This window comes from Polypterus senegalus, chromosome 5 (genome assembly GCF_016835505.1).
Source record: "Polypterus senegalus isolate Bchr_013 chromosome 5, ASM1683550v1, whole genome shotgun sequence".
Classification (NCBI taxonomy): Eukaryota; Metazoa; Chordata; class Cladistia; order Polypteriformes; family Polypteridae; genus Polypterus; species Polypterus senegalus.
In genome coordinates, this window is record NC_053158.1 from 37994699 (window position 1) to 38009801 (window position 15103).

Genomic DNA, 15103 nt, shown 5'->3' on the forward strand with positions numbered 1-15103 from the left:
ATTTCTACAGAACCTGCAGTTATTTACCTCTTTACTACTTTATATTCAAAAATCAATTCAGTTCTAGTATTTATTATCAGCCAGAAAATTGACTATGTGCATAGCCAGTCAGACTCTGAGTGATCTGTTTCATAAATCAGGAGTAGTTTTCATGCAATAGGACGGGACTGTTGTGGCAACTACTCACTAATGAGCAAAGAAATAATAAAATGCCATTTTTATTCGAAAAAGAGAGGGATAAACACAGAGAGTGGCACAAAGTACAAAGTGAGCACAAAATAAAAGCCGCTGTTCCTCTGGGCCTATCTCACAGATCTCGTGGCCTTAATTATCTAGTGGGATGGCCAGCTTCTCACTTCTCATCTCCCTCTTTATTCCTCTATCTTTCCCAGACACTGCACTATCTACCTTCTGCAATTAAAGTGTTTTCTCCCTTCCATCACAACTGTGTTCTATAATGCTGTCTCCCACTATGTTGAACTTACTTAACTCCATCCTTTGGATAATTACTCTCCAAGTGCCAGTATCACATACAGTACCCAATCAGAAGCAGCCGTCCATTTTCCACAGGGACGCCAGTATATTTTGATGTTCATGGTGCATTTGTACCCCGATCCGTCTCTTCGCGTTAAAGGGCCACATCTCTATTGGAGATCCTCATTAGAAGTATGGCAAGGTACCAGACATTTCCTTCTGGGACCAATGCCCAATAGAATACAGAAGGGGTTTCCTTGTTGGCATAATTTTTCTCTCTGTCTCTCTAAAAGAGGGTTAGACAAAATTATTTACCTCTTGGTTGACTGGCTTCAAGCATGAGAACTGTCTGTGGTCATAAAAAATACCTGGGCACCCTTTGAAAAGAGTAAGGTCTACCCTGATGTCCAGCTGAAATTGCCTCATTCATTCTGGCCCCCTCCTTCTTCTTCTTCTTCTTTCGGCTGCTTCCGTTAGGAGTTGCCACAGCGGATCATCTACTTCCATATCTTTCTGTTCTGTGAATCTTGTTCTGTTACACCTGCATGTCCTCTCTCAACACATCCATAAACCTTCTCTTAGCCCCTCCTCTTTTTCTCTTGCCTGGCAGCTCTATCCTTAGCATCATTCTCCCAATATACTCAGCATTTCTCCTCTGCACATGTCCAAACCAATGCAATCTCGCCTCTCTGACTTTGTCTCCCAACCGCCCAACTTCAGCTGACCCTCTAATATACTCATTTCTAATCCTATCCATCTTCATCGCACTCAGTGCAAATCTTAGCATCTTTAACTCTCCCACCTCCAGCTATGTCCCCTGCTTTCTGGTCAGTGCCACCGTCTCCAACGCGATATAACATAGCTGGTCTCACTACCATCCTGTAGACCTTCCCTTCCTCTTGCAGATACCGTCTGTCACAAATTACTCCTGACACTGTTCTCCACATACTCCACCCTGCCTGCACTCTCTTTTTCACCTCTCTTCCACAATCCCCATTACTCTGTACTGTTAATCCCAAGTATTTAAACTCATCCACCTTCGCCAAATCTACTCCCTGCATCCTCACCATTCCACTGACCTCCCTCTCATTTAAACACATGTATTCTGTCTTGTTCCTACTGACCTTCATTCCTCTCCTCTAGAGCATATCTCCACCTCTTCAGGGTCTCCTCAACCTGCTTCCTACTATTGCTACAGATCACAATGTCATCAGCAAACATCATAGTCCACGGGGACTCCTGTCTAATCTCGTCTGTCAACCTGTCCATCACCATTGCAAATAAGAAAGGGCTCAGAGCCGATCCCTGATGTAATTCCACCTCCACCTTGCATGCACCCGTCACTCCTACCGCAGACCTCACCACAGTCACAGTTCCCTTGTACATATCCTGTACAACTCTTACATACTTCTCTGCCACTCCTGACTTCCTCATACAATACCACAACTCCTCTCGAGGCACCCTGTAAATGCTTTCTCCAGGTCCACAAAGATGCAGTGCAACTTCTGGCCTTCTCTATACTTCTCCATCAACACCTTCAGAGCAAACATCGCATCTGTGGTGCTCTTTCTTGGCATGAAACCATAATGCTGCTCACTAATCATCACCTCACTTCTTAACCTAGCTGCTACTACTATTTCCCATAACTTCATGCTGTGGCACATCAAATTTATCCCCCTGTAGTTACTACAGTCCTGCACATCCCCCTTATTCTTAAATATCGGCACCAGTACACTTCTTCTCCACTCCTCAGGCATCCTCTCACTTTCCAAGGTTCCATTAAACAATCTGGTTAAAAACTCCACTGCCATCTCTCCTAAACACCTCCATGCTTCAACAGGTATGTCATCTGGACCAACGGCTTTTCCATTCTTTATCCTCTTCATAGCTGTCCTTCTTCCTTGCTAATCCGTTGCACTTCCTGATTCACTATCTCCACATCATCCAACCTCTTCTCTCTTGTTATCTTCATTAATAAGCCTCTCAAAGCTGCTCAACATGCTGTCCTTGCTTGTGAGTACATTCCCATCTTTATCCTTTATTTCTCCAACCTGCTGCATATCTTTCCCAGCTCGGTCCCTCTGTCTAGCCAATCGGTACAGGTTCTTTTCTCCCTCCTTAGTGTCCAGCCTCTCATTCTGGCCCCCTAATTATCCCTAATTGGCCATTTCATTCACCACTTCACCACCTAATAGCTAATGTATATTGAGCATACTGGTGCAAAAATGGCTACCATCACATCTACTTGTCGCAACTAACTAGTGGTTAGTGCAATTAGAAAAATAGATAGAACTTTATTCATCCTCAGGGGAAATTTGGCTTTTACAGAAGCACTTTAAAAAGTAAATATATAAATAGTTAAATGAGTAAGCAAGTAAATAAATATTGTGGAAACCAGGGGTGCATACAGCTGCCCTAACCTGACACAAATAGAGGCACAAATGCAGCACTCAACACCCTTTATTTCAGAGCTGGGAAGCACATTTTCCTCACTCCCCTACAGCACCAAAGTATGCAAAGACAGTCCCTTTCTTTCTTTCTTTCTTTCTTTCTCTTTTCCCAGTCCTTCCGCCTCCACTCCTCTTCCGGCAAGCTTCATCTTTCTTCCGCTCAAATCCAGCCCCCAATATGGAGTGAGGTGACTCCTTTAGGTAGGTCCAGGGAGTGCTCCAGGTGGCTCATCAACGTTACATGGAATCACCCCCAGGTGTGCTGGAAGTCCACTGTAGGGCTCTGCAGCTCCCCCTGACGACCACCACAGAACCCAACAGGGCTGTGCCAAACTTCAACTCCCAGTTTGCCCTGTTGGAATCTGTGGTGCCACAGCCGCCAAGGAGGGCTGCCCTCTAGCATTCTGGGGAAGGTAGTGTCTTGTGGATACTCTCTCCCCCAGTCATTCCATCCAGCTGGCATCTCAGCTGGGTAATGGCCATGGCCTCCCGTCTCAATACATATACAGTATACATATACTTTGTCTGAACACACACCAGAATGACTATAAAGCAAGGAAGTTAAAAAGAAATTAGTGTTTCTTGACATACTTCTTCACACATTAAAGGGGCACAATTTCCTGAGGAAAAAGAACCTGCTCTTCCCTTTATTACATAGTTACTCTGTGTTCCGAGACCAGTCCAACCTGTCTGATGCTGACCCCCAAGTACTTGTAGGAATGAACCACCTCTACATCTACTGCAGTGAAAGTGAATAACCATTTCCTTAGTTTTGCTGATGTTAAGACGCAGACAAATCTCTTTGCACCAAGAAACAAAGTTCTCCACCTGACTTCTATACTCTGTCTCATGCCTCTTATCAGTACACCCTATAAGTGCAGAATCATCTGAGAATTTCTGCAAGCGTCATTACCTGCAGTCGTATTTGTAGGCAGAGGTGTACAGAATGAAGAGAAAAGGAGACAGGCCTGTTCCTTGTGATGCTAAAGTGTTGCTTACATTTGTATCAGTCTGCCCAACAGATACTCAATTATCCAAGACACCACGGGTTCATCTATTTGCATATCTCTGAGTTTACCCCTTAACAGCGATGGCTGGATGGTACTGAATGTGCTGGATAAATCAAAAAGCATAATCCTCATAGTGCTGGCAGCTTTGTTAGTGTGAAAATAATTGGTGATTACAAAGATTGGTGTTGAGGATGTAATTATCTATCTTCTCCACAAAACTTATTTTGTGAAGATAGATGATTGCATCTTCAACACCAATCTTTGTCTTCTAGGTAAATTGCAGTAGGTCCAGGTAGTCTACCACAAGAGGAATTATATAGTCCAAGACCAGTCTTTCAAAGGTCATCATGAGGTAAGACATAAGTGCCAATGGTCTGTTGTCATTTTGTGAAGAGGTGCCTGCCTTCTTTGGAACAGGAACAATACACAATGTTTTCTACAGCAGTATAACAGTTTGCCTTTGTAAGGAAGCAGGTGTTATGATACAGTATGTGCTGGACAAAACTAGCCATGTATCTACATCAGGGGTTCTCAATCACGGTCCTGGAGGGCTGCATTGGCTGCAGATTTTTATTCCGGCTAGTTTCCTAATTAGAAAGCGGTTCGTGCTGATAATGAAACTTGGTATTGAACTGTTTGGCTTGTTAATGCTTGCATTCATCCAAGAGCAATTTTAATTGCACTGTAGAGTTTCCTTCTATGAGAACATTGTCCAAGTGTTTTGTGGACCAGAACAGATTTAAACTTAATGGTCCTTCTAGTTCCCCACTTATTCATTTCTAAACGTTTTATCACAGATTCTTCATGGTAAGCACGTTAGCTGGAGAGCTGCTGGTTTATTGGTTATCTGCATCTCATTATTAATTAATATCTGATTAAGAAAACAGGCAACAATTGAAAAATGCAGCTGCTAAAATCTAAAATAGGCAATTAAGGGTTCTGAATGATAACAGACAAGAGAACTAAAATTAAGCCCAAAAATTGTATTGCTTTAGTAGTAAATTAAAGGGTTCTAATTAAAAAATTGGTTAAAGTGAAAACCTGCAGCTATAGCAGACCTTTAGGACTGTAGTTGAGGACCTCTGTAAAATTTGTATTCAATAAATGAAAGCACTAACAAGGCATAGAGTTAAACACCAACTATCATTATCAGCAAGGACTAAGTTCTAATTAGGACACTGGCTGGAATGAAAACCAGTACCACTCGGCCCTCCGGGACCGTGATTGAGGACCACTGATCTACATTGTTCTGAGCCAACATCACTGCCCTCTGTAATATGTTACCCTCCTGAGCCAAACAGTTTTTAGTACTAATATTTAATATTACAGTTGCTGAGCACATTAAACTAAAGACGTAATAAATGAAAAAGCAAAAGAGAAACATCTAAAAAACATGGAAAGTAGAAAAAGAAATACTTCTACTGTAATTTTAAGGTGAATATTTAATGAATGCTCAAAATAAATATTTCAAACTGTTTTGGAATAACAAAGACAGGTAAGGAAAGCAGGTTTTGAAGTAAAGTTCTATTAAATAAGGGAGACAAACGTTACATGGTTAATCATGGTGCCGAAGTGTCAATGTGATACATGTGAAATAGCAAATTCAAGTAAGAATTTCACTGGTCTGTAAATGTCACAATGATGACCCTATAAACTGGTGACATACCAGTATGTAGTGCAGCCAGTGAGGATGAGCTCCATTGTGTTCTTATAAAAGTTTGTGAGTACAGAAGGAGGCACCGGGGCATTCTTCTTAAGTCTAAGAAGTAAAGGCCTTCAAGAATCATAAATAACCATTACTAACTAAATAAGTGTCAACACAAAAAGACAACTTCTTATAAAATGGTGAAAACAAAGCAGTTTTATTTACAAGTGACAGATAAATATGTGTCTTTTACTATAACAGAATACTCATTAATATAGTTAAATAAATGACATAACAAGGACAGAGTTCTGAGGCAAAACATGAAGAGGTGCTGATGGATTGAGCTTGCCATTCAGGGTGGATGCAGTCACTAAGCTGTGTCGCCAGATGTGTGGAGGTCCGAACAGCCCAAAGGCTTTTAAAAAGCTTCATAAAAAATACAGCACTCAGGAGGGTCTGACTAAATCACCTTTAAGTCTCTTAGCTCCCTTATTCGCATACAAATGAAAAGGGCTATTAGTTTCTGTTTATTTGTACAAAGTACAGTCCTGAGAATATTTTGCAATGAAATCAGGCATCCTTGCAGCCAGGCATTTTGTACTTTGTAAATCATCATAAAAAGGAGGTTATATTATGAAACATTGTCATTTTATAAACCTTCACAAAAAAATAAAAATGCTGCCATCATTATTTACTGAGAGCTCCAAAAGCACAATTGCAGAGGATTTTCAAGTAGAAGTGGTAAAAATAATCCTGACCAAGTGGGGAGATAGAGGCAGATAAGGTGCTATACAATATATAGACATCAAAAGTATTTTTAGATAGATAGGTGTAAGTGCTGCACTACACAGGGCTCCAACACAGTCCAAGCACCCTCTGGAAGTGTCCACAGACCCCAGAACAGTGAAGCTTCCAAGCTCCAAACCTGTGACCATACAGCAAGTCTGGGTGGCTGCCCTCTAGAGTCCTAGGTAAGGTATACCCAGAACACAGTCTCTCCTCCAGACCTTCTGATACAGGGGTGTCACGGCGGGCAAGGGTTCGAATATATATATATATACGAACGATAGATAGATAGATAGATTATGCTTTATTTGAATTTAAAATGAAAAGTTTACAGAATCTCAAAACAAAAAGAAAACAACTATAATAGAAACAAACAACAACCCAAACCAACCAAACATACATAAAAATTCCTGGCTTGGATAACAGAGAGATCCTGCTACCAATAACATGCTTGTAGGTGGCAGTAAGATGAGGTCAGAGCTGCTCAGATTGCACAGCACGTTTATATTTAAAGTCATTTGATTAAAGATTTGGCAACACTAAAACATTCTAAGATTTCTTAGTGCTTAAAATTGTGGATAAGTGACACTATTGCAAGCTTTAGAAGACCATTCAATGGCGGCTATTAGTAATTAAATTAAAATGGAATGGAAATTAACCTTGCACATGTAAAAGGATGAATGGATTGTGAAAAAATCATTTTAAACATCTTTTTATTCTGTTTTATATTTTGACTTGGAAACAAATTTTCAGAACAAAACGTATGTGTTTTTGATGTAAATCCGAGATGACTTAAACAGTGAAGAAACACAGAGTACCATGGGTTTTATTAGAATATGTCACTGGCATTCTTTGTGTAGAGAAAATTAATCTCCTGATATCTGATCTGTGAGCCTGTGATGATATAAAACAAAACAAGCCAGCGTTGAGTATAAAAAGATGCTAAAAGAAAAAAAAATTACTACCAAATATGAATCTCAAATTCAATAAGAACATAAAATTCCAAAAAGGTTTCTTTAAATCTTTAGGCGCCTTCCTTAACAATTACCTTTTGTGCAACACACCAACATTTTCCTCCCTCTACTGATTCCAGTTCAATTAAAATACATATATTGGTTTCTTAAGCCGATGTCGTATGAAGTAACTTCAAATCAGAGGAGTCGCTGATCTCGTTGCCAGATCATGTCATTTACACAACTGAAAATTACAGGACATGTCACATTTAGTGACTGAGTGCCAACCTTCCAGGAAAGTCGTGCTTGCCCCTTTTTCTAACAGCCAATAGTGTCCTGCCCAATGGTACTGGTGCTGTATAAAGGGTTAACAGGTACGATGAGTTCACTTCAGTCTCTGCCCTTTGTTTTCTTTTTTCATTCTGTTGTGGTAGGTAAAATGTGAAACATCAGACAGACAAGCTCCTGTGCTGTTTCTGAGGTCCAAAGCACCAGCCCTCCTCATTCCTCACCACTGCACTATATGTAGTGCACTTCCAGATGAGCATTCATTGGTTGTCAGCTGTGATGCTCTCAAGCCCACCCCATATGACTAAACTCAAAATCAGTCCTGTTTGATTGTGTAGGAGGGAGTCGTGGACTAATTGGAGTGAGTTTCTGTGCATGTCACATTACATGACTGAATTAACAGGAGCCTACCATCTACTGCTTCTGACTCAGTAAGATTACGTAAGTGAAGGCTACAAGTGAAAATCACTGCAAAAGTCATCTAACGGACATGGCCTTCATGGTAAGTCGCAACCCATCTGAGCTAGAGTTTTCTCCTTGATTTCTGTGTCCAGCATACTTACTTAATTTTTCTTCCACTGTAGTTCTGTTTCTGTGTTTTGTGAGACTTCTTCATGTAGTTGTGTTGGTTTTTGTAATTCTTAATATGGGCACTTATGGAACTATATATGCTGAATGTTTTACATACATTCACACTGGATAATTGGAATGCACAGAAATTAGATTGTATAATATGATGAAGCACTTATTTTGATTATGCACTTGTTTTACTATGTGATTCTGTACCTTATAAGACACTATTATCTTTAAATTATGTAATCTCACCAATATAATTTTAAGCACTGTTAAGTATTGAATGGCATTGAACTGTAATATAGTTAAAATACTGGAATGCTCCGATAAGCAGTGAGTCTTATACTCCACCAATTAACTGACACCCTGAAAACGATGCCAAAGACGGGGTGGAAAATTAATAAGAAGTAATAAGATGGGCATGGTGTGAATACCAGAAGACAAAGATGGCAGAAATGCCAAGAGGTGTGAAAATTATTAGTATAATAAATGAGGGACTTGGATGGACAAAAAACAATGAAAAGAAGGTTTGACCAAAAGGAACCCAGACAACATGCCATTAGGTAATATCCTTTAGCATATTAGGAGTGTGTCACCATCTTATCTATCTTACTGTAAGAAACGTATGAAAAGGTTCTCTCTAAAGGCAGAATACAGCTTTTATTTTCTTTAATAAAAGACTAAACTGAGGCCAGCATTGGATATTATTGGTTTAGGATTTTATTCTATGGCACACTACAACATTATAAAATATGAATATACTCTATGGCAAATTCTAAAAGATTATATAAGCAATATAATTGAATTGTCAAGTAGTATGCTGGTGCAATGGTTAGCACTGCTGCATCACTGATCCAGTAACCTGAGCTCAAATTCCATGCCCAGTCACTTTTTATAATTTCCGAATTTTATAATGTCGGTTGTATAAGTCGAATGAGGAAAACTCATGCTATTGGTCCAAAAGAGATTATGATATTCTAACACCCACCTGAGAGAGTAACCATGGAGCACACTGCCATCTTTTTCTATGTGTTGTGCCGACTAATACCCGAAATATTCTGAAGCGACCTTTGCACTGTTTTGTGTTTTTTTGTATCTCACACCCTCATACACCTTTGTCGTAAGAGTATCCCTTATCTATGATTGGGAAATCAATCAGTAGAAAATATGAAGCTGGTTTTAAATTAAAAGCCGTTGAAGTGGCAAAAGAAATTGGTAGCTGCAACAAAATTATATCTGTCTGAGAAACTCGTGCGAGTTTGGAGGAAGTAGGACGATGTAAAAAAAAATTAAATGTATTTTTGAATGGGTGTATAAGTTTGGGTCTGATTTCATGATTAATTTTTTGGGTTTCAAGACCCGACTTATACGTGAGTTTATACTGTAAGTGGCCACTCCTAAGCCTGGATTCTGACAGATTTTACTCCAGCACCACGTGAGCTTGATCTGAATTAAGTGGGTTGGAGGATGTTATTCTACATCATGTATCATACATACAGTACATCATGCTAACATTCAGAAATGTGTTACATTCACAAACATTTTAATTCTGTGTTACAAAGAATCTAAATTTATTGAATAATAGAAAACTTTATTCAAATAGATGTGAATTGCCATTTCAGAGATGAGGAGCAACAGCAGCTTAATGCTTCCGACAGAGGCAATGTGAACACAAAATTAAATTACTGGTGAGAAGGCTGAATTTTTCTGGGATTTTCCATGTTGCACTCGAACCTAACAGAATGAGTGTACAGTTGCTATAACCACATTTTCATAGCACACATGCGTGACATAATTGTTGGAGGTATGAGAGCAGACAAGAAAAGACAAAGGATGCCTGCACTTGTGGTTAGTGGGCTCTTAACCAACAAGTAGCAAGTAATTTTGAAGGGGCTTGCCAATGCTTGAATAATTCATTACAGACACAGTCCATATTCCAAAATTACAGGAGGCAAAATTAATTTGCAGTATATTGTTTTATGAATACAATTAAAATACTTGAAGTGTGACAGTTTTGACAAGCAGTAAGTATATTCTGATTAAAGTTGTAGACAGTAATCCAACAATCAATTTAGTTACTGTTACATGACAATAGAGTTTGTGATGTTGTCGAGTTTTAGCCAGAGAAATAATACTAAGCTAAAATGCATTAAATGCAGCACAGTGACTGGTAAGCCAATAAAACATCAATAGGAGTCCAGCAGTTGTAGCTTATGCACCTAATGAAAATAAACTCAACAAATGGTAAAGCATAATGCCTTTTTCTGGTGCTCATAACAGGCTATGGCTGCATCTCTCAGCAGAATCATTTCACAACCTGTTTTATGCCACTCCAGCAGGCTTTATTAATAATACAAAAAAGATTTTGACAACAGACTCAGCAGCAAAGAGGTGCTCAGTATGGACATAAATGTATGAATAAGCTAATGTCAGTTATGCCACATGACCGCACTCCATTCATCACACTTAGGAGGCACTAAGTTGCCCCCTCAGATCAAATTGTTCTTTGCCAGTCATAATTGAACTGATCCCCTGTCAGCCCCTCATGGCCCCCTCTCTCTTTCTTATTTTAAAGGTTTATGTCATCATTTGCTGATGGAATGATCCTTTTCTCAAGCTTTGCCGAACTAGGATGGTTAGAATTTGGACTGAAACTGCCCCGTTCCTATGTCTATTTTTGAATATACTACATGATGTTTCTCTCTTTACGTTACAGTACTTTTAATTTTTTACAGTATAGTTGTTATTGTTGTGCAGCACTGCTCCTGTTTGTGTAAGCACACTTTTGAAGAGTAAATTGAATTGTTTCTAGCTAAACAGATGTTGTGGTTCTGGGACTCTCAACTGATGTATTGGGCAAACTGTCATTTAGCTGTCCATACCTACCCTTGCTGGTATTTGTGGTTGCTCTGCCCTTGCCAGTATAGGTTTCTGTCTCTGCCTGTCTCTTTCTCTATAATGGGACTTCCCCTTCACATGTGGGCAGCATGTCTAATGCATGAAAGAAAAATAAAAGGAAATCAAATTTTCATAGCTGTGTGACATTAAGGCAAATTATATAATTGCACATTTCTCGTCTGAGGAGTGTTGTATTTCTTGTTGAGTATAAATAGCACAATCTAATTCAATCCTACAAGACCAAATCTAATTAACTTGATAGGGTTAATTAATTTATGCTATTTATAATAAACTTTTTCAAAAATTATTTCCTAAATGTCTAAAAGTCTTTCTTAACTGGAGTAGATGCTTCTTCAGTTCTTTAGGCCTAGTAATTGTTCAGTATGTTATCTGCCAACATATAATTTTCTTAAGTGTTTTGAAACTAGCTGCCAGAAGATCAACATTTTCTTAACAAGATCGTTAACACCAGCCACAGATTATCAACCTCCATCAGCCATTAGTCTGAGTTAATCATTTTTTATGAACACAAAGTAATGCATGAAGTTAGATAAGTTGCACATTCTGATGTGTGCAAATAAGTGGATAATTCTGTATATCAGATATGGACACTTAACAATAATTCAACACTAGTCTTAACAGAGATCACAGGTCAGCTTTAAAAAGTGTGAGAAAACTGTGGCTTTGTCCACACTACTATGTTTTTATTTGAAATCAGTGTTATTAAAGGAAAATGATTTCCATCCACACTAGCATTTTCACATTATTTACAAAAGCATCAGCGTCCACACTAAAACAAGCAAACATGTGTATAATGTAGATATGTGCCTATTCTGGGCATGCTCACTTTGGGTGAAAATCCTTGAAGGGATAGTTCACTGCTGTGCACAAGTAACATCACATAACAAAAGTGACTGGCAAATAATTTGCCAGTTGTGCATGTATGCAGCATTGAAACTGTACAAAACACAATTTAGGTGCAAATAGGTAAACAACACAACATGCGCCATGGAAAGTAACTCTTCAATGCCCGATGTGTTGGAATATGTTTTTCTTCCGTGGCCAGTCAGTAAATGAGATGTTGTAATGAGCAGGAACCAATCAGGGAAGGGGCACAAAGTAACGATAAACCAGCTAGAGTACGATTGGAGTGTTGTGTTTTTGTTAAACTCCATTTTTGCCCGCCCACACACACAATGCTGATACTGCATTAACAAAACTATCTGGCTCTGGAGAGAGTTTTCATAGAATTGAAAATGCATAGTGTGAATGAATGGTGAAAACGGAGACTAATGTCTGTGTTTGTAAATGAAAATGTACTAATATGGAAGAGGCCTTAGGGTGTCATCTGAAACAGCATCTGAATTTACAGACAATATGTGTGTCTTGGAGAGCACATCTAAGAGCATTTGACACACCTGATTCAATTCCTTTGTGTCACATCCCATATGGAAGTGAAAACTGAATTAGAAAATCATAATTATGTTTCAAACATATATAAGGATAATAATTTCTCATACAGATAGAAACATTATGGAAGATGTTTGAGACTTCATGCTGCACAGGTTTAGGATGTGCAGTCGAGCATGTGTTTTCGATCAATGCAAGTACTGCAATTACTTTAAGTACATATCCAAATACCAATAACAGCACACTGCACGATAATGTGCAGTGAATACACTTGACTTGAGCATTCCTAGTTTTCATACACTTTCTCTGTACATTTAGCATTAGTTTTCTCAGAGGTTGATGTGCTTGCTGCTTCTTGAGCAGGTCTTCTTTTCTCCACCCTAGTGGCCCGCTTCGTTTCTTCTTTTGTCAGCATCTTTACGCGTTAAAATTGATCAAGTCAAAAACTGGCACTTAAGTCTTCAATCTGCCTCAAGAATGAATTAAGATATGAAGGAGCAGGGGAAGTGACGGCGAAGGTGGTAGTGATGAGAACCTGCCACCCTGCTGGCTGCTGCCGAGAGTTGATTCTAAATTAAAATAAAATAAAAATAAAAAGAGGAATAACCTTGGTGGTCAATCATCACCCCAAATTCGGACAGTAGAGGTCACGTAGTATATGTGTACCAAATTTCAGGTCAATTGTTAAAAACGGTTTGTGAGCTACATGTGATTTAAAATCCTGGACAGACAAATGGACAGCCACGGTAGCTTATTGTATAAGAAGATATACAGTCATTTTTCATAACTAATGCATAGGCAAAAAGCAATAAAAATAAATCCTCAAATAGTATTTGGATCATAATTAGAAAATACTTTAATAAACCATGCAAGTTCAACCAATTTTAAAATCAAGAAAGTGGAATTACATGCTTTGCAGATTGATATTGGCTTTCTTTACGATTTCACGTTAGCACATGGCTTCACACTTGCAGAGGGAATTTTTCACTCATTTTCAACCATAAAGGATATAAAAAGAATGGAGCTCTGTGATGTCTCTGTGCTCTGTAAGTTGTCTTGGGATTTGTAGTAATGATAAATATGAATGGCATTATGTGAAATAAAAATGTAACCTCCCAGGAATCGCACTGATTTGCAAGTCACTACATGTGGCTTCCCATGTGAGAATTTTTTTTTGCTAGTTCAGTACTCCTGTAAGTGTTATTTTTCCAGTGATATTTGTATTATTTTTTACAGTCTTATTATGCAACTAAGATTAGAGACAGACCACCAGGGTGATTAATGATTGGTTAAAAGAAAACAATTCCAAACAATTGAAAACCAGGGAAATCAGTCTTATCTTTTGTCTAAAGCAGAATGCAAACCAAAATTTGTCAGAAAATACTGACATTAAATTTTAGCTGTATTTTGAAAGCAAAATCACTTTGTTTAGTAAAGCTCAATACTTGGAAAAAGACTGACACCTGATGCCGTTCTATAAGCCATCGCGCTAGTGATGGCTCCCGACTGTTCTGTACTGTACTTGCTAGTGTTCCTCCCCTGACTAATTTTTAAATCTCTTTTTTCTGTCTTTTTGATTTATTTTAATATTCATGATTAATTTTGGGCCATTGCTAATTATTTTCCCAGTTCTCTTTGCTTGGCACCTAGTAGCAAAACCTGCCCAATTTCCTAGTTTCAAATTCCCTTGGAGTGAGATTTGTTTTTGGGCAGGCCAGTTGGTTTTCTGGCTTATCTTTTGTGGGTATTTTTGAGGGCCTCATTTATTTTGCCATTTTTTGGTACTAGAATCACTAGAAACACCAATGAGACCCTTAAGGGCACACTCCCAGCAACCACACAATACGCTCTGGCAATAGGAAAACAAACTGACAGAAGACGATTTCCAAAATAAGTGAAAATAATATTAACAATAATGTAGTAATAGCTCAAAAAATAAATCACATATTATGAATTCATATATTGCATAATATAGGAAACTAGCCAGGAACACATTGAGAAAGATATGTAATTATATAAAAAATGTCCAAAAAAGCTTAACATTAGAATTACCAGAACCTACAAAAAAACTTGTAGATCCAGCCCACCTTAAATCCCATCGCACCTCTCTGTCAGCATCTTTTGTCCTGTAAATATGCCGATAAAGACAAGTAGCAAGCAGCCTGCTATTCCATCCCCACACTGCTGCAGAATGTGCACAGTTCTCCCAGCTCATACCTTGATTATCTGAGAGTGAAGTGCTGAAGTTTTAGAGTGGAAATAATAGATTGTTATTTGGAACACATGCATTTTATGTGTGTTCCGTTTCTATAATAATTTGTGTAAACACATTGTTAAAACAGAAACGTTTTTCATATTGTAGTAGTAAATGACAAAGTGTTGGCATAAACTATATAATGTGTAAAGACTGAAGTCCAAAGATCAAATTAACACTTTCACAAAAGGTTCAAGGATGAGAAAACAGCTTCTGTGGTGTAGCAGTAGGATTTGCTGACTTATAATCAGGAGTCCCCAGTTCGATCCCGACTGCCTCCTATATTTGCTGTTTTCAGTAGTGAGCTGCTCTTATTGTTAATAATATACAGTACACACATACATTTGGTTTGCGTCTGTAAC